This window comes from Ochotona curzoniae, unplaced genomic scaffold (genome assembly GCF_017591425.1).
Source record: "Ochotona curzoniae isolate NIBS_2020 unplaced genomic scaffold, NIBS_Ocur_1.0 contig_2318, whole genome shotgun sequence".
Taxonomy (NCBI): domain Eukaryota; kingdom Metazoa; phylum Chordata; class Mammalia; order Lagomorpha; family Ochotonidae; genus Ochotona; species Ochotona curzoniae.
Window position 1 is genome coordinate 6,582,256 of NW_024465419.1, and position 27,411 is coordinate 6,609,666.

At 37.4% G+C, this 27,411-nt stretch overlaps 1 protein-coding gene across 1 annotated transcript in view; it reads right to left on the reverse strand.

Annotated features, from left to right (window-relative positions):
- The window catches only part of SNTG1 (syntrophin gamma 1), a 584,956-nt gene that overhangs the window by 356,627 nt on the left and 200,918 nt on the right, over window positions 1-27,411 (reverse strand). Inside the window, exon 2 of the mRNA XM_040972717.1 lies at window positions 20,162-20,234. The gene's annotated coding sequence lies outside the window, so the exon portion shown is untranslated. The remainder of the gene's footprint in view (window positions 1-20,161; window positions 20,235-27,411) is intronic.

The following is a 27,411-nucleotide window of genomic DNA, read 5'->3' on the forward strand; positions in this document are numbered from 1 at the left end:
TTCAGAGTTTACTGGGGAAGACATTGAGGAAACAGGGGTTAACGAACTAAAAACAAAACAAAGCAAAGCAAACACTTGCTACAAAGTTTCTTTACAATAAGAAGCAGCACATACTGAAATTAAGGAATATGTCAGTCAGGAAATAGCAACAAGAAATCAAATAAAGAAGATATACTCGAAATTAAGAACACAGTGGAACAAGTGAAAAATTCACCTGAAAGCATAAATAATAAAATGAGCTAGACAGAAGAAAAAAAATCTCAGAATTGGAAGGCATTTGCTTCGGCAATATGGAAACCATCAAACAGTGGAACAGAGTCAAGTATTCAGGAATAAAGGGATACAATTAGAAGGCCAAATGTAAGAGTTACTGTTATTCCAGAGGCACAAAAAGAGAGGGTAGGCTTAAAAATTTATCCAATGTAATGATAAATGAAACTTCCATAACATGAAGTAAGAATTAGGAAACAAAACACAGAAGGGACACAGTGCTCCGAATAGCACTGACTAGAAATGATATTGAGCAGGACACATAATCATGAAGCTCTCTTCAGTTGAACATAAAGGAAAGATCCTTAAAAGTGCAACAAACAGAATAAGAGAAAAACTTTGCGCACTACACAACTGATAGGGGACTAATATTCAGGATTTACAAAGAGTTTCAGAAACTCAAACATAGCAAAACAAATATCCCTGTGAAGAAATGGGTGAAGGAAACAAACCAACATTTTTAAGAGAACAAATTCAAATGGCTAATAGACAGGTATATATATATATATATATATAAAAGCTCAGGCTCCCTAGTTGTCAGGGAATACACATGAAAATCACTTTGTGGTTCCACCTAACTCCAGTAAGGTCAGCCTACATTGAAAACTGTTTTGCATTTTCATTGTTTATGCAATAAGATAATGCAAAGTGATCAATGTGATTTATCTATGAGAATTTTCAGCTTTAATTTGTAGTAGATTTCTTTTATCTTTCCTCTCAGCTACATAAGAAACGCCACCAATGGGACATTTTTAAAGTACATTCTAGGGTTAGGTCTTTCTATAGAGGTAGAGTACATTCTATATTTAAAGAGAGCTTATCACAAATCTTTCATTGGACATGCTCTGTTAAAGTTATTTTCCCTCCTTCCTTCTAATGCCAATGCATGAAAGTTTCTCGTATGTCATTTACTTTGGGAACTTTTTTCTACAGTCTGTTTTTGTGAGACATAATCACGGATTACAACCTCTCTGGACTCATCGGCGTGCCTTTACTCTTTGTGATGATCAGTGAAGTACAACAGTTTGACATATACAGGCTCCCCCAATTAAGAACTTAGGAAATTTCTGATTCTTTATTTTTCTTCTGTTTTTAATGCTTAGTCTAATTTTCTTTCAAACTGAGCACTGCACATAAAGAAGATATTTGCATGCAGTTTTCATAAAAAGAAACATGCAAACTTTAGATAATGAGTTTGTCACGTTGATGGAATGTGAAGTTGATGGTGGCTGATGCTTGTGATATTCTCAGTGTCTCTGTATTTTATAAAACTTGCATACTATTAAACATATTTTTTAACAGACAGTAATATTTTAAACCTAGTAGCGTTTGTTTAAAAGAAACAATTACTGTCATCTCCTGCACTGATATAAAAACAGAATAATAATGTCACCGTGATTGTCAATTAGTTTATAAGTTCTTATATCTTTTTTCCCCTAATATATGACACATTGGTCAGGTGTCTAGCCTACCTGTTAAAGCATTATGTGGAGTGCCCACAGTCTCATACTGGAGTACTTGAGTTCTAATTCTGTCTCTGCTGCGGTTTCCAGCTTCCTACTAAGCAGCAGAGAACAGCTGCAGTAGTTTGCTCCATGCCAGCAACCTAGGAGACATGGGTTGAATTTTTACCTCTAAACTTCAGGTTGGCCAAGTCCAGGCTATTCTAGGCATCAGTGGCGGGAAGGATGGATGTCTTGTCCATGTTTACCTGTTGCTGTCTCTCACTTTCTTTTTCTCAAGAAAGATAAAAACAAATATAACACATTTGCGGATGAGCAATACATAAATTTGAATTAAAACAACCTAACAAAAAGGGAGTATTAACAGATTTTGGACTCTAATATGGTTGACTGTAAATGAATCGTTTTCTCTGTGAAATTTTAACTGCTTTTTCCTTAAGCAATACAATATTTGAAATGAAAATGAAATACACAGTGGTAACCAGGATTCAGCCCTGTAATTTTCTAGAAGGGTCCTTAAGCTGTGTGTATTCCATAGGGATTGTTGGTAAAATAATGCCAATGTTAGTAAACAGAAATATTTGCTCACAATTTATGAAATGGTGCAATTTTAACTATTATGGAAAAAATGAGAAAACTATAATCCCCAATTTCATATCATTTTAGCTCATGCTGAAATAATATTACAACTCTTTTGAACACACATGAAACTTTTCTTTCCAATGCTGACAGGATTTGGAGCTTTTGCTCCATTTGATTTTATTCATTGAGCGCAGGTAAATAATAAAAGCAGTAACAAAAGCTGTCCAAGTTCCAACACTGAGATGATATTCCATGTTTTCTGTATCGAGAATCAACTGAAACATCTTAGCAGCACAATGCTGGAGATCAGGACAGGACTGGGCAATTTATCTGTCCCTTTAAGTTGCAGGTACCAAGTAGCCTTTCTTAATCTCAAAACTGTTAGACTCTTCTTGGTTAATGTATTTCTATTAAGCCAGAAAGCATTGCTTCATACAATATACAGAAACGTGTTGCTTTTTTTTTTTTAACAACCTAAGTCTAGTCTAGATCTTGTAATTAAATCAAACATTAGCCTGGCCTAGTAATGTGTTTCTACCCATTTTTTTTTTCTGCTAATTCTGGTAAGAATATTATGACATAATTATCACCTATTATGGCAATGCTGTATAGTTCTATACCTGGTTAACTAGATTTTTATCTCAAATGTCAGGAAAAAGTATTTTTGAAATTATTTTAGAAATGGATTGAAAATAAAATTATCCCTTCATTAATATTATAGTCATCACAAGTCAATATGATTTTATTAGACTTTTTGCATGTGAATTTTATTATATGAAACACTTTAGTATATTCCAGTAATATGTACATTAGTAATATTTAATCCATATCAGTGTGAGGTTATTCCAACTAAATTAATATATTTGAGGTAAGCTACATCATAGAGTTAAACACTGTCTTGGTTCTAGCCCATTCACTTCATTAATGATGAAAGCTAAGCCATGTTAAATAATATATATCTCCTTCATTAATTCTTGATTTTTCCCCAGAACTCAGCAAATAAGTTTTCTACTTCTGTTAAACATTAACGGGAAACCATCTGGTGTTTTGACCAATTTCTGACCACACATACCTTGCAGTGACGGCCCTCCAGATGCTGTTCTGGCATGCCTTTGTGGATGAGTGCTTGCACTACTCTGTAAAACCATTCACTCATTTCCATCTTAGTCAATTATGGTGATAGAATGTTAGCAACTTGACACACCAAAACAACTCTCAGATGCTAGGAGCTTCACTTTATAATTCTGTCTTCAAAAAATTATGATTTATGTATGTACTAAGTTCCCTGATTATTAAAAGAAGGAGTTGGCATTGTCTCAAGCATATTACCATAGTCGATATAGTGAATTTATTGAAGTTATATAATCGCTTCGTGGTTGTTATAAAAATGTATCAAGTGATTACTGAGCAAACAGGATGTATGTTTCTTTCTTTCCACAATGTGTTCTCTTATCTGGATAAGGATCCCGTATTTGAGTAGCTGGTGTTGTGTCATAGAAAGTGTAATTGCTGTCTGCAACACTGACACACATATGAGTGCCTGTTTGTGACGCTTGCTCCACTTCCAATCCTGCTCCCTGCTAGAGGACCTGGAAAAGCAATTAAAGGATGGCCCACATCTTTGGGATCTTGCCACCGTGGGCCTGAGGCATGCTGTTGGTTTTTGGCTTCACCCTACCCCTGTGGATGTTGCTGGTATTTTGGGAAAATTAATACACAGAAGATTAACTTCTTATTCTTTCCCTCATTTTCAAATTCATAAACAAAATAATATACATTGTCAAACTTCATAGCTAATATTGTCTATTGCTTGTAAGTAAAAAGATTTACCATTTAACACTTATTTTTGAAAAGGCCGTATTGATCTAAAGGATGCCATCTTCAAAAATCTTTATTGTGTATGATGTACATGTGTATTGTAATAAATAGGGACCTAGTTTTCCTGCTTTGAAAGATAACAGAGATCCCTAAAATACACAACATTTGAGAACCTAAGGTCCCAGTGCCCCAGAGTCGGTGCTTTGGGACCCTTCTGATGGTCATCCTGGCTCATGGTGGTGGAAAACACCCTCTGATTAAAGATGGTAACAGAGAAAAATCCTCATTTTGCTTTGCAAAATCACAATTTTGTTTACTCCTTGTTCTTCTGCTTTTACCAAGTCTGCAAGATGGAACCAAGTGACTGTGAGGGGCCATGGCTGTACTTTCTCCAAGGGAATTGGAGTTCTGTGATATCCACAGAATCTTCAGGATACTATTGCCAAGCCCTCATCATTTGCTGTTGGTTTATTGAGCTATTTGTTCTATTTTTTTCTCATTTTTAAGTGTCAAAGTCTAAAACAGACAAGTGAAAATTTGCTTACCTTAAATCATAACTGTTCCTACACATTTTTTCTGAACAGGACATTTTCATGCACAAGTGTCAGTAAGAAACTAACACATGCAGAATGCAGAGTTCACAGATGTTCTCTCCACCCACTGTTCCCAGAACCAAGAAAACACATATGGGTTCCTTCATCCTCAATAGTTGTACTAATCTACTAAAAATGGTTTCCTAATTTTCTGCCTCATTTAAAAGTAAAGAGAACATAGATATTCCTAATCTCAGTCTTGGAAAGATAAAATACACAATTTGTTCATCCAAGTATTTGATTAAGGAAGATAATTCTCTTTCTACAAAAGTTTGATAAAAAGAGAAATTATTAGTGTGAACTACAGAGACAGGATGCTCGTTCCAGCTGATTCAGTTTCCAAATGTCTGCAACATCAGGGTTCCAAAGGTAGCAGCTGTGAATGCAATGCCTGCCTTTCAAATGGGTGGCAAGACTCAAATTACTTGAGCCATTGGGCACTGCTTCTCAGGGTCTGCTTTAGCAGGAAACTTGAGACAGAAGTTGGAGCAGGCAACTGAACCCAGAGCCTATGGCATGAGTCACAGGTAACGTAATTAACATCTTCATCACTAGACAAGTAGTTTTAACATAAATAGATTTTAAATTAATCATGTAAAAATTATACATGTGGCAGAAACCACTATGAGGTTCCTAACCATATGAAAGATATGAAACCACATAAGCATATGTGGCATGCAACAGCCCATATAATTTTAAAGTGATTTTATCAGTGCTAATCTCAGAATTTGATTTCATTACTCCAGAATAAAATCCAAGAATATAATTTGGGAGACAATATACCCACTTAAATGCTTCTGCAGAATACTTCCTTGAGAACTCACTGTTCAGATGTCAAAACGCTACAAAGAGTATGTACACACACGCCTACTTCCTCTAGAAATGTATATTGAATTACATGCATAGACAACTGTGTTTGGTACTACTGCATATGCAAATTAAATATGTGTTTATATTTCACTAAAAAAATGAGTTGTACACAACAAAGACACAAGGGAAGGAGGACAAGGTCCACATGACAAATCAAATATTATATAATCAGTAGATTAGAGGCAGAAGAAATGCTCTTGGGAGAGGCAACATTGCAATGTTGTTCAAGATCACATGAGTGGATACAAATCGCCCTGTAGCTGGATCCACACTTCCTCTGCCAGTACAGTTGTGAGGCTTTTCTAACCAGAACCCCTATTCAAGTCAGTCAGCGTGATTCTGAAGCACAGCTGCTCAAAGGGAATGAATGGCACTTTTGAATTTCTGCCAATGAAAATTTATATCCAAAGTGTTCTGTTCAACAGCACTTTTGGAATTTGAGTTTTTCTACCGCAGGGTAAATGTGGACATAACTTTGGTGAAGACTGCATGGTATAGATTTGAATGAACCCTCTCCTGTCACTGTGACCTATCACAACAGAAAACCAGAACACTTACCAATTTCCTGATGTGCAACTATTATTATTTATTTCCTTTCTGAGTCTCCTGTAAGATCATGAACCCTTGGAGGGAATTATTATGTTTATTTCTATATAATTATATAGAATATCCTACCCATGTGTTCAGAATTCTTACCAGCTGAGCTCAGCAGATGTGAAGTGTAATTCGAATGTCAACACTAAATCCTAACAGCTTTGTAGAGAAACATTTGTCCTACAATGCGTAGTGATTCCTTTAATTTAGTAGAGTATCTTTCAATTGCTCATGAACATACTTCTTGAATCCTTACTGCGGATTACAATGGACCCCTCTATGGAATCAGAGGAGTATAGGAAAGAGCCACATGACTTGAGTAGCATTCCTTATTTTCAAAATGAAAGTTAAAAGAGATAAGGTACAAAAACATATGCTTCACAAAAAACTGTGCACTGCTGATCATTGTGACTAACCATTAAATATCACTGGGAGAAATGAAATATGATTTGGAGCTGATACCAGGGAGCTTACCAAAATCATTTCATCTGCCAGGTCACAGCTTTTCTTTTTATTGGGTGCTGTATGTATCAACTGTATACCTAAATAGCATTGTATAAATATCTCATTATTGAGACAAATGGGTTACATCCTAGAGATGGTGCTAAATTATATAATTCTTTTGCATTGTGTTATGATTTAATAATGAAAATCCCATCACATAGAGTTTGTGCATGTTTTGCCAATTGTGTTACATAATTTTTGGCAGAATTTGTCTTGTTTTGTGATGCCTTGCCCGGTCATCTCATATTCTAGGGAATACAGATTCTACAAATCAGGCATAAATTATTAATAAGAAAAAAGCTAGAAAAATACATTAATTGTCTAAAAGCAAAGTTAATTAGTAACTATGTAGAATTAGATTTGACTTCTATTTTGATTCTCTTTTAAGCTGTTGCTCCTAATTATTTAAGGAAATACATCCAATTCTGCACTTAAAATTGATTGTTTTGATTTTGATAGCCCCTTGAGATTGTTGAAAAAATATTTACGGGCCCGGCGCGGTGGCGCAAGTGGTTAAAGGTCCTCGCCTTGCACGCCCGGGATCCCATGTGGGCGCCGGTTATAATCCCGGCAGCCCCGCTTCCCTTCCAGCTCCCTGCCTGTGGCCTGGGAAATCAGTCGAGGACAGCCCAAAGCTTTGGGAACCTGCACCCTGTGGGAGACCCGGAAGAGGCTCCTGGCTTCGGATCGGCATAGTATCGGCCCGTTGAGCTCACTTGGGGAGTGAATCATCGGACGGAAGATCTTCCTCTCTGTCTCTCCTCTCTGTATATCCGCCTTTCCAATGAAAAAATAATAAAAAAATAAATCTTTAAAAAAAGAAAAAATATTTACATGCCACAAATAACATAAAACACTAAATTATGGAATCATAATTTAAGTACAAATGAAAAGAGCACTATTAAAATAATTCCATTTATTCCACAATTAAATAAATTTCTATGCATGTATTTTCATTACAAAATTGGACTAGTAAGATATCTAACCCAGACAAATCTTGTCTGGCAAATGGCAGAGGCTGGCAAAATAAGAATGAAAAATACCTCAGCATGATTCTTTCTGAGCGTAGTTTGTACTCAGATACTAGCTGTAGTTTCAGTGTTATATTCGGCGGACAATAACAGAACCAGGCTTATTGCAAGTAATGTCACCGAAAGAAATGAAAATACTTATCTTAAAGAAAGTAAACATCACTTGCCAGCGTACGTGGAGGGTTGTAAGGCAGATGGCTGTGCTGTCTTTGTTACCCACATGTGAGAAAATCAAACGTTCCAACTTTCTGTTCTAGTGCATTGGTGAATTGCTCAGTTTAGATGAAAATTTGTGTCTATATGTGGGATACATCTATTACATTTTTATCAAGGACTACTGCTATGTATTTTCCCTAATGTTATAAAACTCAAAGGTCACAAAGGCAGGTCTGCCCTTTAGAGATGAGCAATGACAACAATATTATTAAATTGAAAAATTACAAATTTGTTACAGAAATTTCACCTTTACCTTTTAACTTTGTATTTTTTAACTTTTTTGACTTTTATGGTACAGAAATGTAAAGCTATAGTTTTGACATTAAGTACTGCCATAGCAGAATCTCACACACTTATTGTTACATTTTTAATATCATTTGCTTGGATTCACTTATTAATCTTCCCTGTGATTTCTTGTTATTTATTTATTTTCCAAGATTTAGTTTCAAAGGCTCAGGGTTTTCCCTTTCTACTCCTACACTCTTTTCCCCTAGATTGTAACAATAGTTCAGTTCCTAAATAACAGTCAACAGCCCATCATTCTGCTATTTAAAGGTATCCTGATAATATAGGCGTACACAATGGTATACATTCCAATATTACTAACCTTGCAATTTTAAGCAAAATATTACATTATTCTCTGCTGTAAATACAGCAAGACTTTTTCGCTGTTTTTTTTTTTTAAGATTTATTTATTTTTGTTGGGAACTCAGATATACAGAGAGGAGGAGAGACAGAGAGGAAGATCTTCCATCTGATGATTAACTCTCCAAGTTGCTTCAATGGCCAGAGCTGAGCTGATCCGAAGCCAGGAGCCCAGAGCCTGTTCTGGGTCTTGCACACAGGTGCAGGATCCCAAGGATTTGGGCTGTCCTCAACTGCTTTCCCAGGCCACAGCAGGAGCTGGTTGGGAAGTGGGGTTGCCAGGGTTAGAACCAGTGCACATATGAGATCCGGGAAAGGCACTAGGCTACCATGTCAGGACCTACAACAAGATTTTTATCATCAGCACTCATATATTTTTAAATGCAAAGCATAGCCTGATGTGAATAACCCTAGGGTGAACTTATAGCTCAGTTCCAAGTACCAATAAAATGTCCAATTTGAAGATACACATTTCACAATTTACCGGATGCTTTTCTGAACAGTTATAATAATAAAATTAAAAGCCTGTGCATTAATAATACATAATATTTCTCATTTCAGCTTTGATGTGCAGATAGCTAATTAGAAATTTCCATCATTCTAACACAGGGAAAATGGAATAAAATTATGTAAATATCTTTTATTGATTCCATCAGAGAGCCCAGCTATTAGGGCAAACTGTTACTGAGCAATCTGGAAAGAGTTAAATTCTCAAAATCTACCCAGATCAGGATATCCAGAGGAAAGACTATGGGAGCCATGAGACGAAATCTCCTCGGAAAAGTAGACAGTATGAAAAACAAGTGTGTAACATAACTACAGATACAGATTCTAGGAAACAGCCAAAGAAAATACTGTAACCAAGAACCCTGCAAAAGAAATATGTCTTTGATGGACTCATCAGGAGTCTGGGAATGTCAAAGGCAAGAAAAAGTGAGCTGAAAGATTGTTAATAGAAACTCCCCAGACGGAACCATGAAAAACATAACAAGAAGAACAAGAAGGGGGGGAAATATCCAAGAACTGTGGGATAATCTGAAACTACCAAAGGTAACGAAAAAGGGAATTGAGTAGTCTTTGAAGTAGTAGCGGCTAAGAACTCTACAAAATCAATGATGTATAAAAAACACAAGCAAGGGAAAAATACGCCTAGGTATACGATTTTTAAACAAAGAACAAGAGTAAGAATGACATCAGTTCATACACCCGAAGCAGGCACAGAAAAGGAATGAAAGTGAAATATTTCACATCCTTCATGAGTAGGTCTGAAGACTTATAGTTCTGCATTACGTAAAATTAGTCCAAAAGTAAAAAGATTGTATGTGCTCCACTCAATGCTGACTACACACCACATAAAAACCAAGGCAACGAATAAATTTCCAGCGCAGTATAATTTGGAATACTAAAAGTCTATATCAAAAAATGACAGTTACATCTGTCCAAAAATCAGCTCTGTGTAAACAAAGGAAGATCACAGAAAAAGAAGAATTGGTGCTAAATCTGATTGCTCTTCTGGTATTTAATTGACATACTGCATGATGGTTTGCTCAAAGTAACTAAGGGAGACAATGTATAGTATGCACAGTGTGTTTATAGTATACAAAAAATTGAAAAAAGTAGCATAAGTATCGTAACACATACTAAAGGAACTGTACTGTTGTAACATGGAAAAATAAATTATCAATTGTACCTGTATGTGTGAAATTCTAGGTCAACCAGGAATTATTATTTTTTTTTAATAAAAAGGTCTAGTTGTTGTGCCTTTAAAAAAAGGATAGAATATTATAAAATACTTGATTAAAACCATGGAAGTCAGAAATAAAGGGAAAGAAACATGATAAGAGCAATAAATAGTAAGTTTTAGCTATCACTCCAACTGCAAAGTCACATTGTATTGGATTGTATAAGAAAAACCCTTTCAAAAACAGACAGGCAGACCCATAGAGTAAAATTAAATGAGTAAATTTTTGTTTGTTTTCAAAACAGTCCCAACTCTAAGATATTTACAAAAAAAGAAAAGCTTCCTTTTTGAGAAACAAAGAACAAGGGTTAACTCGAGTTAAGTGTTCCGTTCTTCAGGACAGCATAAGTCTGAGTGTTCATTTAAGTATGGAGCATCAAATTAATTTTTTAAAATTCCTTTTTAGAAAGTGTTTTAGGGCCATTCCCACACTCACAAGCCAACCCTGGGAGGTATGCTGGCTGTGGGGCCTGAGGATGCACGATTGGGTTGGAAGATGGCTAGGAGCACAGCACCTATGCGGCATGTGGGGATGTGGGAGCTCACCTCGAGGCAGGTGGGGGGAGTCAGACTGGCCCAGTTCATAATACCCACTGGCCAATCTGAGAACCAGAAAGGTATGTGAGTTGGGCCAGGTTGGACTGCAATATCAGCCAGTTCACATGAGGGCTACCACCAGGGGTGGGCTGGGCCAGGCAGTTCTATAGCACTGACTACCAAATGCTGAGGTGAAGTGGGACATGCCAGACTGGGCCGAACATCCAACCAACACACATGAGACCAAGGTGTGGAGTGGGTAAACCCGGTAGGGGGGGATGCAGGAGGTTCTCCTGCTAGGCCACTACTCCCACTGGTGAACATGAGAGCTGGGATGGGAGGCAAACCAGGCCGGTCAGGGCTATATCACCTGTTCGCCTGAATGTGAGTTTGTTTGGGGGAAAGCCAGACTGGGTTGAATCCACCCAGTGGTACATGCATAAGCCAGAATGGGTGTGGGTAGGTAAGGCTTTGCAGCAGCATAAACTGGCAGATTTGGGACAGGGGCCAAAGTCTGTCAAATTAAACTGCAGAAACACCTGAATAGTGTAGGATCTAAGAATGGCTCCAGTAGGGAAGGCCTGGAAATAAAATTAAATTCAGGCAGCAGAGTTTTAGAGTCCCTGACTTTTGACACTGTTGACCCTCTACTAAAAGAATTGCACCTCCTGAAGAAGTGATTTCAAATAGAAAAAAGAACCCAAAGTCACAATTACATGGATTGGGAGAAATATGAACAATCATAGGAAACTCTGATACCTTGGATTGTAGTGTCAACAGTTGACTTTTCCATCTTCTGACAGTGGCACACAGACAAGAAGACGTATGTTTCTCTGTACTGTGCTGACAATGTTCATAGCTCTCCCTGTAATTCTGTATTCTTTTCTGTTACCAGTACTTCTTGGTGTCTGTCATTTGTCACAGGTAAATCAGCATGGCTTGCAGGGCACCCAGAAGCATCATGCTTAGAGGGGGACCTGAAGATTGTGTTGATGTTGAAAAATATTTTCTAAGGCAGGTTTTAGTTGCCCAGTGCTGTCTTGCAAAATTACTGACTGCCACATTTTCAGAGAAGTAAACAACATTTCAGATCAGAAGTGCAGCATCATAAAACCAAGCCTGCTGGCAGGAGTTGCTAAACTTGATACTGCCCTATTTTTGTCTTCAGACCAAACAGATTATATCAGGGAAATTCCTTTCTCCCTGTTGCCTGCCTCTCAATATTATTTCTGTGCATAGTTGTTAGGTGCAAAATAGTAAGTCTAGCCCTATGTCCAAACCTTTTAACTATGATGTCATTGTTTTTTTCCCATATACTATGTCAAAGCCACTTTGGATACATGATGTCATGAGACTTCAACACAAACTTGGTCCTCTGAAATGTCAAGGCCATTGCAAAATAGAATTTTTACCTGAAACAGAACTGTAATTGCCTCCAGGTATATCACCTTCACATGCTTGGATAGATAAAGTTGTGGATGCAGGGCCCAGCATGATAGCATAGTGACTAAAGTCCTTGTCTTAAACGTGCCGGGATCCCACATGAACAGCGGTTCTAATTCTGGCAGCCTGGCTTCCCCATCCATGCTTGTGGCCTGGGAAAGCAGTCGAGGAAAACCCAAAGCCATAGGATCCTGTACCCACGTGGGAGACCTGGAAGAGCTACTGGCTCCTGGCTCCTGGCTCCTGGCTTCGCACTGGCTCAGCTCCAGCCATTGCTGTCACTTGGGGAGTGAGCCATCGGACAGATCTTCCTCTCTGTTTCTTCTCCTCTCTGTATATTCGCCTTTCCAATAAAAATGAATATATCTTTTTAAAAAGTTGTGGATGCAAATTCGGGGTACAATGCAGCTAGAATAGTATAGAGGAGCTATACTCTTTCAAAATTAATATTTTAATAATTTATTGGTAAATTCTGGGATTTCATGAAGGATCAATACCCATTTCTGCTATGTAGTTTTTGATTAGAACTCAATTTATTTTCTGATTTACAAGTTTTAATTACACCTTAATGATTATGAATATTTTGAAAGTTAATAGTGTGTTAATTTGAAATCTGTTGGATACCTACAGATAACAACTGTTAATTCAGAGGAACTATTCAGGCAAATACAGAAATAAGGCTTGTCTTTTTCCAAACGCTAATTTGTATTAGCAGAGACTTTTCTTTTGAAAAACAAAAATCATTTTACTAACTCACTGCTCTGTCTCTTAAAATTCCACTAAAAAAGTTAAATACAGATTTCTTTACCAATTTGTTTCAAACTGAGATTGTTTTTGTCATTGAAAAACTGTAGATATTTGCATTCAGTAAGGCACATATATAGTACCTGCAATGTAAAACAGAATGGGTTGCTCCACTGACTAGACTCGCTACAGAGCCTTCTAGTGTAGTGGATCTCCCCTTAAAGTAGCAACATTTCGCAGCCCTCTGAGAGAGGAATAGAGAATTGATTTACATCCCAGAGAGGCACACAATTCCTTTAAATCCAAACAAGTCCAAACAAAGTAGGCCAAGGCCCAAAGCAATTTGCCCTTTACCTTAAAAAGGATATTTTGATAAGCTTCAAGCCAATGGTCCAAGAAAATTTTGTGAGAAGTGTCTTTAAGCAATAAAGATATTATAAATTCAAGGATGAAATTCATAGCATGGGAAATACTATTTTTGTGTGATTCTTCCATAACTGAACTTCTTGGTAATTGTCATTTTACTTTGTTTTAATGTATTTGAATTCTTTAAAATTCTGCCTCTGAGAATTAAAGGATTTGTCTCTGTCTGACTTATTTCAGCTTGCCTCTGTCCTCCGGTCTGTATATACCTTGAAATATCAATATCTCTTATTAAATCAATAATCTTTAAATATAAATACATTCCATTTAATTTTTATTGATAGACATGTAGGTTGTCTTGTTAATGTGAATAACATTACAATGAGCATGAGAACGCAAGATGTCTGCGTGCTGGTTTAATTACCTTTGTGTTTCCAGCTTAGGGTTAGCAAGATGATAAGGCAGACCTATTTTTTAATCTGTTAAGGAGCTCCCAGCTGTTTTTCACAGTGGCTATGCCAGTGTACATTTTCCCCCAGTAAAATAGAAGTGTTTTATTTTCTACATCCTTGCTGACAGTATTTAATTGTTGTAAATTTCTATTTTGAATTTTAAGTTTTATGTTACCAAATTTTAACAGAATGAACATTCTCTTCGAGTTCTGGACAGCCATAACAACACTAGTGAAAATGATACTGAAGTGTGGGACCAAAATACAGCTAAGGATGATGGAGAACAAAAATAATGATCAGGGCATTAATGAGAAGGCTTCAGTGAAGATGGTTGCAGAAATGACAATTATAATTTGAGAAAGGGACGAGTGGCCAAGTAGTGATGACTGTTTGGAGAGAAACTGAGGAAAACTGACAAGTTATTTTTGTGTGTGATTGAAGGGACACTTCGTATCCTAACTGTTCTCTATCCTTCATCATTTTGTAATGATGACAGTTTTAAAATAATACCAAATGGAATATGTTAGGTCATAATCTAAAATATCCAGAATTTCTTTGTGTGCATAAACAGAAAGAGAGCATGTGTGAGAAAAAGATAGCTAGAAAGCATGAGGAGAGAGAGAGAGAGGTGGAAAAGAGATAAGGAGAGAAAGAAATGAGGAGGAAGAAGAGAAAATATGACATGCAAAATGGTGCTGCTACTTGGGATGGCAGATCCATACTTTCTTTTAAAACTTAGTAATTGACGCAGTAGTTGTACTCTAGTAATTCAAACATTCATTCAGAAGGCCTGTGTAAAGCCTGGGAATACATTTTTATAGTAGTTTTATTCATAAGTATCCTCAGAAGATGAATGAGTAGACAAACTGTGAGATACCACAGAATGACATGTTATCTACAAAAATTAAATTACCTGCCAAATCACAAAAAACCAAATGATGAGCCTTAAATACATATTCTTAAGTGAACAAGCCAGTCTGCAAATGTTTTTTTTTATTATTCCAATTACTTCCTATGTCATTTAAAGAAAATGTAAAACTGTTGAGATAGGAAAAAAAAAATCAAAAGTTTTTGGGAGTTCAGAAATGAGGAGAGTTGAGTAGACAAGGCACAAAGAATATTCCAGCATGGTAAATCTCCTTTCTGTGATATTGTAAGTTTGTTATATGACAATATGTAAATACTCACTCTTGAAACATGAAGAGTGAGCAATGACATGTGTCCTAACAAGCACCAAAATGTGTTAAATGGTCAGTGCTGGGGTGTGTGCGATGGGTGTGGATGTCATGGAAGCATAAAGAGGACAGCTCCCCTGTTGGCAAGGCCGTGAGGGTCTTCCAGCTATTAGGCAATGAGTGGAGATTGTCTCTCCAACCACCTCAGTGCAGCTTCACTGCCTTTGCACAGACGCTCAACCAACCCATTAAAGTATTCTATAATCCATTGAGGCATTGTTGTTTGCCCCTGTGAGATGGTTTTTGCAACTGATATGAGCTTGGGAGTTAATGTTACTGATAATGTCTTGGTGAGTGGGCCTTAAAAAATTTATGCATAGGAGTACAATTCAGCCCATGCCACTTCTGGACACCTTATTGTGTGCCTAACTATTGCCCTGGTATCTGGCCCAGACATGTAGTATGTCTTCTGGAAATGGGTTTGATAAGTATCCTAAAAATTAATGAAAGTGATGGGAGTATGAGCTGAAATTGTTTCAGCAATAATTACAGTTATTGTGACCTGAAAGGCTAGCCTGTCTTTTTTTTAAAAAAGATTTATTTATTTTTATTACAAAGTCAGATATACAGAGAGGAGGAGAGACAGAGAAGATCTTCCGTCCAATGATTCACTGCCCAAGTGACTGCACTATGGCCAGCACTGCGCCAATCCGAAGCCAGGATCCTATAGCCTCCTCCAGGTCTCCCACATGGGTGCAGGATCCCAAGGCATTGGGCCATCCTCAACTGCTTTCTCAGGCCACAAGCAGAGAGCTGGATGGGAAGTGGAGCTGCCGGGATTAGAACTGGTGCCCATATGGGATCCCGGGTGTTCAAGGCGAGGACTTTAGCTGCTAGGCCACTGCGTCGGGCCTAAGGCTAGCCTGTCTTTACAATTTCTTTAGAGCATAGAAAATATATCTGTTTTATCCACTTTTGTATTTTATGGATAGTGGAAATAAAGGATGCTTTGATTAATATTATAGAGACATTCTTTTAATTATTGTTTGACAATTTATAGATTGTACAGCCTGTAGTTTTAGGGGGATTTAATATTTGAAACATTTGTCTTGTATCATCATTTTTTCCCTTGTGATATATTTTTCCCATTAAATGATAGTTAAGTTGTAGAAATAGAAATGTAGTAGGAATGTAATACTGATTAGCAGGTAACCGCATGTGCCTTGGCCTTGGAGACCTGGCTGTTATCCAATGGCTACTACTGAAGAATGAATAATGGCTTGCTTTGAAGAAAATGGGTATAGTATTTTACAGAATTACCTTTAAGAGCACCTGCTCAACCATGAAGTAAAAAAAATAGCATAATCAAATGGCTGTGCATGATGGCTTACTCTTGAAGTAAAAATAGAACAATTAAGTGTTTGTGTACAAGCTTGTCATGTGTTTGAGTAAAAGAAAAAAAAAGACAGCTTCTTGTTAATTGAGGACACCATGCGACAGTGCCCATATCTGGATTTGCCAATTACGTGTGGGTCCTGTAAGACTGAAACTTCCAGTACAGGAGCTCTGAACCCCTAGGACTTCTGCTGAGTGCAGCTGGCCTCTTCGGCAAGTGCAGGCCTTCCAAGGTTCACCTTGGTTGGATCATGGCTGCTGCAGCACCACCACTGTAGTAAAGACAGTGGATGTGGTGTCTAAAAGTGTGTAGAGGTAACCTCATGATTTGCCTCAAAACTACAGGGACACACTTTTTACCCTAAGAGGTTGTCACTGATCTTCACCTGGACTGAATTGCCCAACTGTCTCTTGATTGAATGTTTCTGAAGAGAGAAAGATGCAAATGCCAAGACTGAAACAGTCCAGATGAATCTGCTCAAGAAAAAAAAAATGGAGCTTCTAGAAAGTTTGTTTATAATAACTCTATAATAGTAAAGGAAGAAGTTTTAAATGTAGGAAGATTTCTCAACAGTGGGCGAAAGTCTTCAAAGTGTCTAAAGCACAGCTACAGAACTGCCCCATCATTCATCGATCACTTTTTCTGGAATGTTCTTTGGGATCCCATTGATTTTGGCATCATAGAAAATCCAGGGATCACAAAGAGAAATAATAGATTTTTTCCATAATTTTTTCCTATGGAGAGAGAAAGCAAACAGCCAAAATACAACAATAACTTACTTTCTATCCCAGTGAAACTGATTTCTGCTAGAACCCTAGCCTAGAGTCACCCCTCTCTTCCCTACTGGAAGCTGATTAAGTCATCCAGTGAGCAAGCTGGAAGAACTACAAATCACAGTCAGAGAAGATTAATATAGTTGCTCAGAGTATGAAATCAGTCCTGCGTTCATGACTAAACTTGTTTTCATTTGTTCATTGTGTCATCTTACCTTTGATTATAGTGGGAAATGGGAGCATGAGAGATGTTCTACTATGAAACTCCATGGCAGTAACCTTACCAACACACCTGAAGAACTGTGCATCTGAACAATACTACTGGTGATATCCTGTAGGTAGCTGTCATGCTGAGACGGCTGCAATGCTGAGAGTACAAACACAAGGGCAGATGCCCCACATTCAAAAGTCACAGAAAAGCAGGAATAGAATGAAACTCATCCACTAAGACATTAGGTATTTTTACAGTTACAACCTTGAACTGTCATAATGCCTTCTGAGGTCTCCTTTAACCAAGGAGAGTGAACTCTGAGCAAAAGACAGAGAAAAACAGCAACACTGAAAGAGCAATTGATTCACAGACTGTCCAGGTATCTCTTGATCATATGCTAGTTTCTATTCAAATACAAAACACATCTATATTTGAATTCTGGCCAAAGCAAGCGGGAATGAAATATGAAAAGGCAAACATGCCATTACTTCATACAATACAAGAATATTATAAATGCCTCTGGAAATATTTGGTTCAAATAACAAAATAAATATGAACTGATAGCCAGAATTGATACTTTGCGGTACTTTGGGGATGGAAAAAACCAGCCTCAAGTCAATCTCCCTCATTCCCCACAGAACTACCTTCCTCCACTTCTCTCTATAGCTTATGCTTTTGAGTGAACTTTCAATGGGATTTAATATAAATATTGTTCCCTAAAAATGATATAGTATGCGCTGGTACAATAACTGCTAAATGCAAATAGTAGTATTAGGAAGTCTGAGTAGACAGCTGAGAGATCCCTCCCCACTTCTGCACAGCCAGCGCTTTGATGCTCTTGTCTGGCACAGCATAATTTTGGATATTCCCACTTGCATTATTTTATCTCAGTGTCTTTCAGTGAATTCTTCCACATGGACTTCAAAACGAAGGCCTAAGAAATGAAAACTTCTATAAACAGAAGTGTCAGTTTAGTGGCTAGGAATTGGGAAATAAGGAATGATTTAGGAGGTGAAAGAGACAGTGGAAGTGAGTTCTAAATAAGCCACTTCACTGTCTCTTCCTATCTATTGGTAGTCTGTGTGAGATTTTCTTTCAACAAAAGATATAATTACAAAAATTCACTTGAAATCTTTGGATATAATCTAGCACTTAAGGGTATTAACAAATTTGGTTGCTAGACAATGTGCTATTTGAATTTCTGAATTAATATCAATGATCAAAGTTCAATGTTTAATCTAAAGATAAGGAAAAAAGTGCCTGAATGCAAATTTCTGCAGTCAATTTTAAGTAGGGACAATAAGATGCTGGACTCTATGCTTGGTATGTGCTTACAATGAAGGAATCTCAACTGAACTTGAACTGTGGTCATACAACAAGGGGGAGGAATCCACCATGGGGGGAGGGTTAGGGGAGGGGTGGGGGAAACCCAGTACCTATAAGACTGTATCACATAATACAATGTAATCAATAAAAAAATGCAAGCACAAACGAAGAAACACGAAAAAAATTAAGTGGGGGTAGGGTAAAGAGGAATGAATCTATTAACAATACATCTCTATGGTTACTACTATGAGCAATGTAGCACAGCACAGAACACTCAGTAAGCAGAAGTGCTTGGAACCTTGTGTTTGCAACACTGTGAAACCTTACAGTAGTTCTCAGGAAGCCAATCTGTAACTCCTGTAACAGACCATCAGCTTGGAGCCCTCCACTTTGTCTCAATAGGAAACCAGGAACTCTAAGATTCTTGCCAATTTCATGTTACATTGAAAGGTCATTTCATACCTCAGCAAGTACAAAGTGCTCTTCTCAGTATTAACATTTTTTGGTGATTTTCAATGAAGGCCCATGAAACTTCATTAAAGCAACAAATATTCAGTTGTAAGTTTTGATGACCATTTCTGCTCTTTTCTAATGAATAAATCATCTAAGCTTGCACTAAGCCAAGGACTGCTGGATGCTCTATCTGTGTCACTTTGTGTTGACCATGTTCCTTCCTGAAGACATATTTGATTCATTTTAATAATTTCACACTTACCCCTTGTTTTCAGCAAAGGAAAGGAAATATGACAGTTCCCTATTCATACCATGGAAAGCAGTTCAGCAAACATGTCTGCCAGTTCCTCCTTGGAAAATTGCCTATCTCCTCTCTGCACAGCACTCATTGTCATATTGCGAACTGTCCCTCACCTATTCTGTAATAAACTGGGCTTTTCAAAAACTGAGTGATATTTCTCAATCCTGTGAAAGCTGATTGTTAAAGGAGCAACACAAATTCCCAAGGTTTATTTTTTTCAATGCCTAATATGGAAAGCTTGAGGAAAATACAATCTCACCACAATTTAACAATATTCTCCTTCCCACATCAGGAGATTAAAATAAACGTTGTCTTTTTTGTTCAGAGTAAAGCAAGATATTTTTAAAAAGCTTAGTACTGCAAAGTAGCTTGGGAGAGAATATTAACTGCTTCCCTACAAAGAAAGAACCCATGTTTGGAAGTCTGGCTATACTAATTGCTTTGATTCCAACACCACAGTGTATCCATGAATCAAAACAACACATAATGCCCCATTTATTTGTATAATTGCTTGTCAGATATAATAAATAAGAAAAAATTAAAACAAAAGTATAAAAAACATCAATGCCAAAGAAAATAATTGTCTTACAGTAATGTACAGAAGCAATAAATGATTCATTCATTTGTTTGTGACACATTATTGCAAAGTAGTATTCTTACTTGAATTTAGGCAGAGCAGTTTTCCTTGTGTTGGGGTCACTTCTCTGGTAATCTCAACATTCTGGATGGTAATCTAGAGGCAGAATAGGAAAATACGTTCTGTGGTTATTTAAAATAGAAATAACGACAAGTTAGCACTAAAATGCATTCCCTTTGGCCCTTGGAAGACATACATGTCAGGCATACCTGTCACACATTTTGTTACCAATTTTAGAATAAAGGTCAGGTAATTCAAAGTTCTTATGAATAACCTAGAGAGAAAATTGAATCATACTCCAAATGGCTAATAGCACAAGAGTAAGTTCAGTAGATTAGACCTTAGTTAAATCTGATAAAAGAAATGACAGTATTTGGTAATCTGCCCCAAATTTCATCTGCCACCAGCTGGCATGTGCTGCTAATCAACCAACACTGAGGTTATTGGGATAGGGTTCTAAGTTTAAATAAGTTACAATATTTGAAAATATTCACTTAAGTAATAGAATATAAATTTAAGCCAAGAAGCAATGAGTTTTTATGAGATTCAGCTGCTAACTCAGGTTTATAGTGAAAAGAAGGCCCTTCATTAAGGCTTGAGCATTAAATTACTCATTTGAGAAGTCAGAATAATGCTCTGCTTGTGCACTTTCAGTGATATTGCTTCCTGTTTTCTGAGGAGCTGAATTATAGTGCTGGACATACTCTAACACTTTAATGACAGTCATGTGAAATAGTACATTTATAGGGTCTTAACTGTGAGAAATCCCATGGAATGGTGCTGGCTCCAGAGGCATCCTTTTATGTAACTAGGAATATGTACTAGAGCTGGTATTGGTGCATGGAGTCAGCTGTCACCTGCACAGTGTTCTATTTCATTATGGGTTCTTGTTTGAATCCTGGTTGCCCCACTTCTAATCTAGCCCCTCTAAAAATGAGCATGAGAATGTAGAAAAAGAATCCTCTAAGTATTTGTATTCCTGCCACATACATAGGTAAAGAAATTGGGGTTCCAGGCTGTGGGATTCTACCTGGCCCAGCATTGGCCTTTATAGAAATTTGGGGAGTGAACTAGGGGATAGAACTCTCTCTCTTCGCCTCTTTTCCTCTGCCATTCCACATTTAAAATAAGTAAAATAAATCTTTTAAAAAATAAGAAAATATCAGATTTGAAAGATGTATTCCAGTTCTAATATACCAATTTGAGTTTGATTTAAATTCACAGAGGCTTAAAATACACATTTTAAAAATATGTAATTTTAAATAACTCTCCAAATTATTCTGAGAATTATCCCAATGGGGAGTTTTAAATCAGAGCAAAAGCTTGTGAGATGTGGGGACATAATTTCTGAATGACCTCTGACTCTCCTCCCATTATAAGCCCTGGATTATTGCTTGAGCTTTTTTGTGCTTTATTTTCAAGTGAAAGGTAGATTTTACAGAGAGAACAGGAGAGAGAGAGAAAGAGAGAGAGAGATGTCCACAGTTGAACTGTTCCAAAGCCGGAAGCCAGAAGCTTCTTCCAAGTCCCCAACATGGGTGCAGAGTACCAAGGCTTGGGTTATTCTCTGGGGCATTCTCAGATCATAAGCAGAATGCTATATTTTGAAAGTGAAGCAGCTGGAACATGAACCAGTACTGATATGGAATATCCGTGCCACAGGGCAGAGGATTACCTACGTGCCACCAAGCCAGCCCCAGCAGGATTCACTCAGAAGATAAGATTATTTTAGTTACCAAGATTCTGGTATTTTGCAGATGTAATTTCTTAAATAGTGGAAATTTGAATAGCAAGTTCAAAAGAAATTCAGACTTGAACAGATGGAAGCTCCAACAAGTGATCCGATTGAAATGGAGACAGGTTTTCCTCAGTCTCAGAAGCAAAAAGCCATCTTGCTGGACCAGGGTCACGTACCCAAGTTATTTAGAAGGCGGTCACTGGGCTCTCAGCATCTGGGGCCACACATATCCAGAGAGCAGTGACTCTGTCTCACCAAGGCAAACAACCAAACACTTCACACAGCTTGCAGAAAGGCCTTAAGGTTCCAGTTGGGGATTCAGTCTGACTTATGCGATGATCTCAGCCCTGTGATAGCCTGAGCATAGACTCCAGGAATGTTGTGCCTACACTTTTTGGGTATGACTATCAATAGGCAACTGAGTGATGTTCAAGACACTGCTTACAGCAATAATCTATAATCAACACAAACTGAATATTCCTGCATCACATTCTGAAATCCAAGGTGATTAATATTTGAAACTGTATTAGTGCCAACACTAACATAAGTAGAAAATTAATATTACAAAACTTGGTTTCATGCACAAAATGATACACTATTACATAAAATTACCTGCATTCTATGTGTGCAGGATTGTATGAAAGTTAAATGAATTTAACATTTCAACATTGATCCCATCTCCAGCTGTCTTTTTATATATGTTTGCATATATTGCAAAAGCTGAAAAACAAGTCTTAATTCAGAAACACATCTAGGCATTCTATCAGAAAAAGAATACTCAACTTGCACATGACACAATTCCTGTGCCTCCCTTATTGCGATATCCATGAATTTTGGCACGAACTTGACGTTTCCAAGGTGTGATTTAATTTGTATTTTGTATGTTAAACAATTCAAAGTTACATCCTGTGTCAGAATAATTTTAATTGCTTTGTATTCACCATCATCATGTTTTCAAAGATAAGGTTTGTTTTTTGCAAATTCTTTATTTTATATGAACTAATAATTTTATATTAATCACAATATACTTACTTATTGACCTTATCTATGGATTTCATTTCTGAAATAGAAAATAGGCCTTGAACCCTCAAAAGCATTAGTGTGTTCATATTCCTGTGGGTCAATACAGAGGCATCACATACCTGAAAGAACTCTATCCTGTTGTCCATGAGACTAGCTCACATTCAGTTTCTCTAGGACAAAGGGGAATCCTAGCCACTCAAACCACCAACTTTTGTTTGCAGGGTATATTAATAGGAAGCTGCAGGAGTCACCAGGATTCAAACCAGACTCTCCACTATGGAATATAAATATTAAAGGCAGCTTCTTAATCTGTAAGCCATAAAGCCCTACCTTACTTGTTGTCTTTGGTTGGCATTTTCACCTGCCTTAATTCTTAATTACTTGTTTATTTCGCTGTTAAATAATTGCTATGTCTCCTCTAAAATCTTTAATGTAACACTGTGAGAAATGAAGAAGAAATCAAATAAAACCACAAGCTAAGCTAACAATCCAAAGAAAAGTTCACTATAAATAAGGAAGTAAATAAAAGTCCATTTAAGCAGACTGATTGATTTATCACTCAACAAAGAAATAGATTTAGGAGGTATAAAAGGAATCCCAGGGCTCCTATCATCATGTTCCTTAAAAGATTCTGAGCCCCCTAAGGACAATCTGTATGATCTTCCTCTTTGTAGTTCTTTATTTTTCTGTACGTAATACACAGGATTTACATTGTCAATAAGTGAGAAAAAGAGGCAAAATAGTTTGTAGCCCACTTTCCTCAAAACCAGTGGTGAGATTCCATTTTTGATTTAGAAATTGAAATAGAATATATAGTTTATATATAACCATGATTTATAAAAGTATAAATTGAATTTCAAACGTACAATTTAGCTATGATTCCTTAAAATATACTGCCAAATTATTTACTTATTAAGTATCTCAGTGTCAATATACCCATAATATCTGTGCTTTGTGATGGATTTTAACAAAATATTTACTGATAATTAATAAAAATAGCAGTAAGAAAAGCAATTTCAGCTGGAAAAGAAAATATATGTGAAACTTAAACAAATCAGACTTCAACACCCATTGACATTCATGAGAGCTGAATGGGATGTGTACAGACTGGACCAGTCTGCTGTACATACTGGCTAGCATGGGAACCAGGGCAGGGGTGAGCCTAGTGGGGATTATTGTGGATCGCCCCAATTAGGCTGTGGTTCTCACAAGCTTATGTGGCCAAGTATGTGGTGGGCAGGACCAGGCTGGGCTGCAACACCCATTAGTTTGCATAGAGGACAGAGCTGAATACAGAACTGACACAGCAATTGCATCCACAAGTGTGTACATAAGCTGATTGAGGTAACAGATTGTGTTAGACCCTGTATTGGCAGGCACACACAACAATTAGGTCTGGGGTCACTTCAAATGAGTTTTCTTTAGGGAATCTCCCAACTGAATCACTGGGCTCAGAACTCCAACCATAGAGAAACTACAGGGTCCATGGTCCAACTGTGGAGTGCTTGTGTCAGAGCTGGGCCTCTTCAATGTCTTAGATGAAACAGTGGACAGCATAGCCAATTACACATAGAGGAAATGACAGTGAATTAGAACCTGCAGAGGACACCTGGTACCATAACAGAGGACAGAACAAATTGTTCAACTACCCCAGAGAAGTGTTGGTAAACGGAGACTCTAAGGTGGACTATGTCAGCCACTGGATTCTCGAGAGATTTCATCATGCTTAGAGTGGCAAGACTGGCAGCAATTCAGAACTATTACACCATCAAAACCACTTGAGCAGTTCCCTTGGAGCATGCCCCACATCGGGGACCCTGGAATGGTTGGGAGGATTGCTGTGGCTTCTCCCTTTGTCTAGCCCCTTTCCAGTTACACAGGAAGGAAAAAAGAGAATGTGGGAACAATGGTCTTACACACTTTTCTCTAGCCCTTGATCCTTTGTACCCTAATCAACTATGTAAAGGTTATCAAAAATAAAAACATAAATGGATAAATAACTAAAGATAAAAATGATTTATTTTAATTGGAAAGGCTGAGTTACAGGGAGATCTTCCATCTACTTATTCACTCCCCAAAAGGCTGAAGTTTTATAGTTGGGAGAATCTGAAGTCAGAATGCAGAGGTCCTTCGAGCTCTCTCATGTGAGTGTCGAGGCACAAAAATTTGAACCCTTTTCTGCTTTGTTCCCAAACCATTAGAAAGCAGCTGGTTCAGCAGTGGAGCAGCTTGGAGAGCAGCTGGCATCCTTAGGGGATCTCAGTACTTTGGCAGAGGGATAGCCTACTTTGCCACCACACCAGCCCCATCAATCAATCATTTACATCTAATAATTTTCAGAATACTGTTTCTCTCTATAAAATTTGAAAAGGGAAATTTCGTTTGGCATCTTGGTGAGGTACACATACATCAGACTAGGAAGTGTGTTTCAAAAACTTGTAAAATGTGTAATATGGAAAAAACTATAAAGAAACCCAGAGGCTTATTTGCTAATCTCCAAAAAGTGAAATAAAAACTAAAATACTTATATTAATTAAAATTGTGAGCTAAGCATTTCTGCTCTGATGGACAGCTTTCTGTAAAATATTAACTGTATAAACAGAATGTAAAAACCAGTCAGCCAGCAATGTTTTGTTTATAAGAATAAATATGTAAAATAGCACATTTCTTTTTTGCCTGGAACTATACCTAAGACAAATTATTTACACAAAATACATTTTTGAAAAAATAATAAAGTGAGATTTACATTAAAATATTTTAAAATGTTGTGTCCAAACATTTATACATGCACATGATTTATATGAATAGTTTACATTTGGATTGTGTTCTCTTATTTGAGAATGACAGGAGAGAGAATAGGTCAGCGCATGCTCCCACACACTGGTTCAATGCCCAAATGTCCCATTCTGACTTGAGGGTTGAAGTTAGGAACTGGGAACTACAGGCTTCCCAACTGCGTAGCTGCAACCTAATGCACAGAGCCATAGACACAGCCCTAGCCATAGCTGCAACCTAATGGACAGAGCCATAGACACAGCCCTAGCCATAGCTGCAACCTAATGGACAGAGCCATAGACACAGCCTTAGAAGTGGGGATTGGCAGGAAGCCAGAGTGAGGTCCTGAGATAATGGTTAACCCAGGCACTCTGATATTGAGCATTTTTACCACCAGACAAAAGCCCCATCCCTAAATGCTTTTTATTCCTTGTCTTTCTGTTATTTCAAAAATTGAATTCTAAAGGTCACTGGACATTATCAAGACATACTACAGGACAGCAATAATCAAAACAGGCTGGTTGTGCACATAAATAGACACTATAGAGTAATAGGTGGAAATAATCACCCTAGAAACTCATCCACACATCTACTACCAACTAATCTTTAACCAACTACCAGAAATCAACACCTGGAGAAAAATGCAGTGGATTAGCAAATGGCACTGCAGCAATTAGATCTACTTGTGAAGAAGTATGAAGCAAAATCTTACTACATTCCTTATAGAAACAAACAAACAAAAAAAATCAAAATGGATAGCCTAGTGGTTAAAGTCCTCCTCACTTTGAACGCAACAAGATCCCATATGAGCAAGGGTTCGAATCCTGGCAGCCTTTCTTCCCATCCAGCTCCCTGCTGGTGGTCTGGGAAAGCAGTTGAGGACTGCCCAAAGCCTTGGAACCTTGTACCCATGTGGGAGACCTGGAGGAAGTTCCTGGCTCCTGGCTTCGGATCGGCGCAGCACTGGCCATTGTGGCCGCTTGGGGAGTGAATCATCAGACAGAAGATCTTCCTCTCTGTCTCTCCTCCTCTCTGTTTATCTAACATTCCAATATAAATAAATAAATCTTTAAAAAATGGATCATGATGTAAATATACAGCTCAGTACCATCAAAATCCTAGAGGGAAATATCAGGAAAACTACAAAATATTGGCATATTCAAAGACTTTTTGCAAAATGTCCCAGGAGCAGAGGTAATTAACACAAATGTGGGCACACTGGATTGTCTCAAACCAGGGATCTCCTGCACTGCAATGGTTCCTCGTCACCCTCAAGAAAGTGAGGAGGAAGCCAACAGAATGGGAGAAAATATTTCCAAATTATATAACTGATACAAGACGAGTAACCCGGATCTATTAAAAGCCCTAGAAACTGAAAAAAAAAAATTCAGTTAAGAAATTAGCAAAGAACATGAAAAGGCAATTTGCAAAGAATGAAATATGAATGCTCAGCAGATACAAGAAAAGATGTGCAGGATCACTAGCAGTCAGAAAAATGCAAATAAAAATCAGACTGTCCATCATCCAAAGTACAAGAAGTCTTAAATGCTGACAACAGTGTAGGGAAAAGGTACTGTATTCCACTATTGCTAGGAATGTAAACTAGTACAATCATATGGAACCAAGTAGGGGTTTTCTGCAAATAGATCTTCTGTATGAATGAGACATTCCAGATTTTAGAATTATCCAGATTAAATGGAAAAAAAAGTTTATGAGAGTTATTTTTATATTTATTGA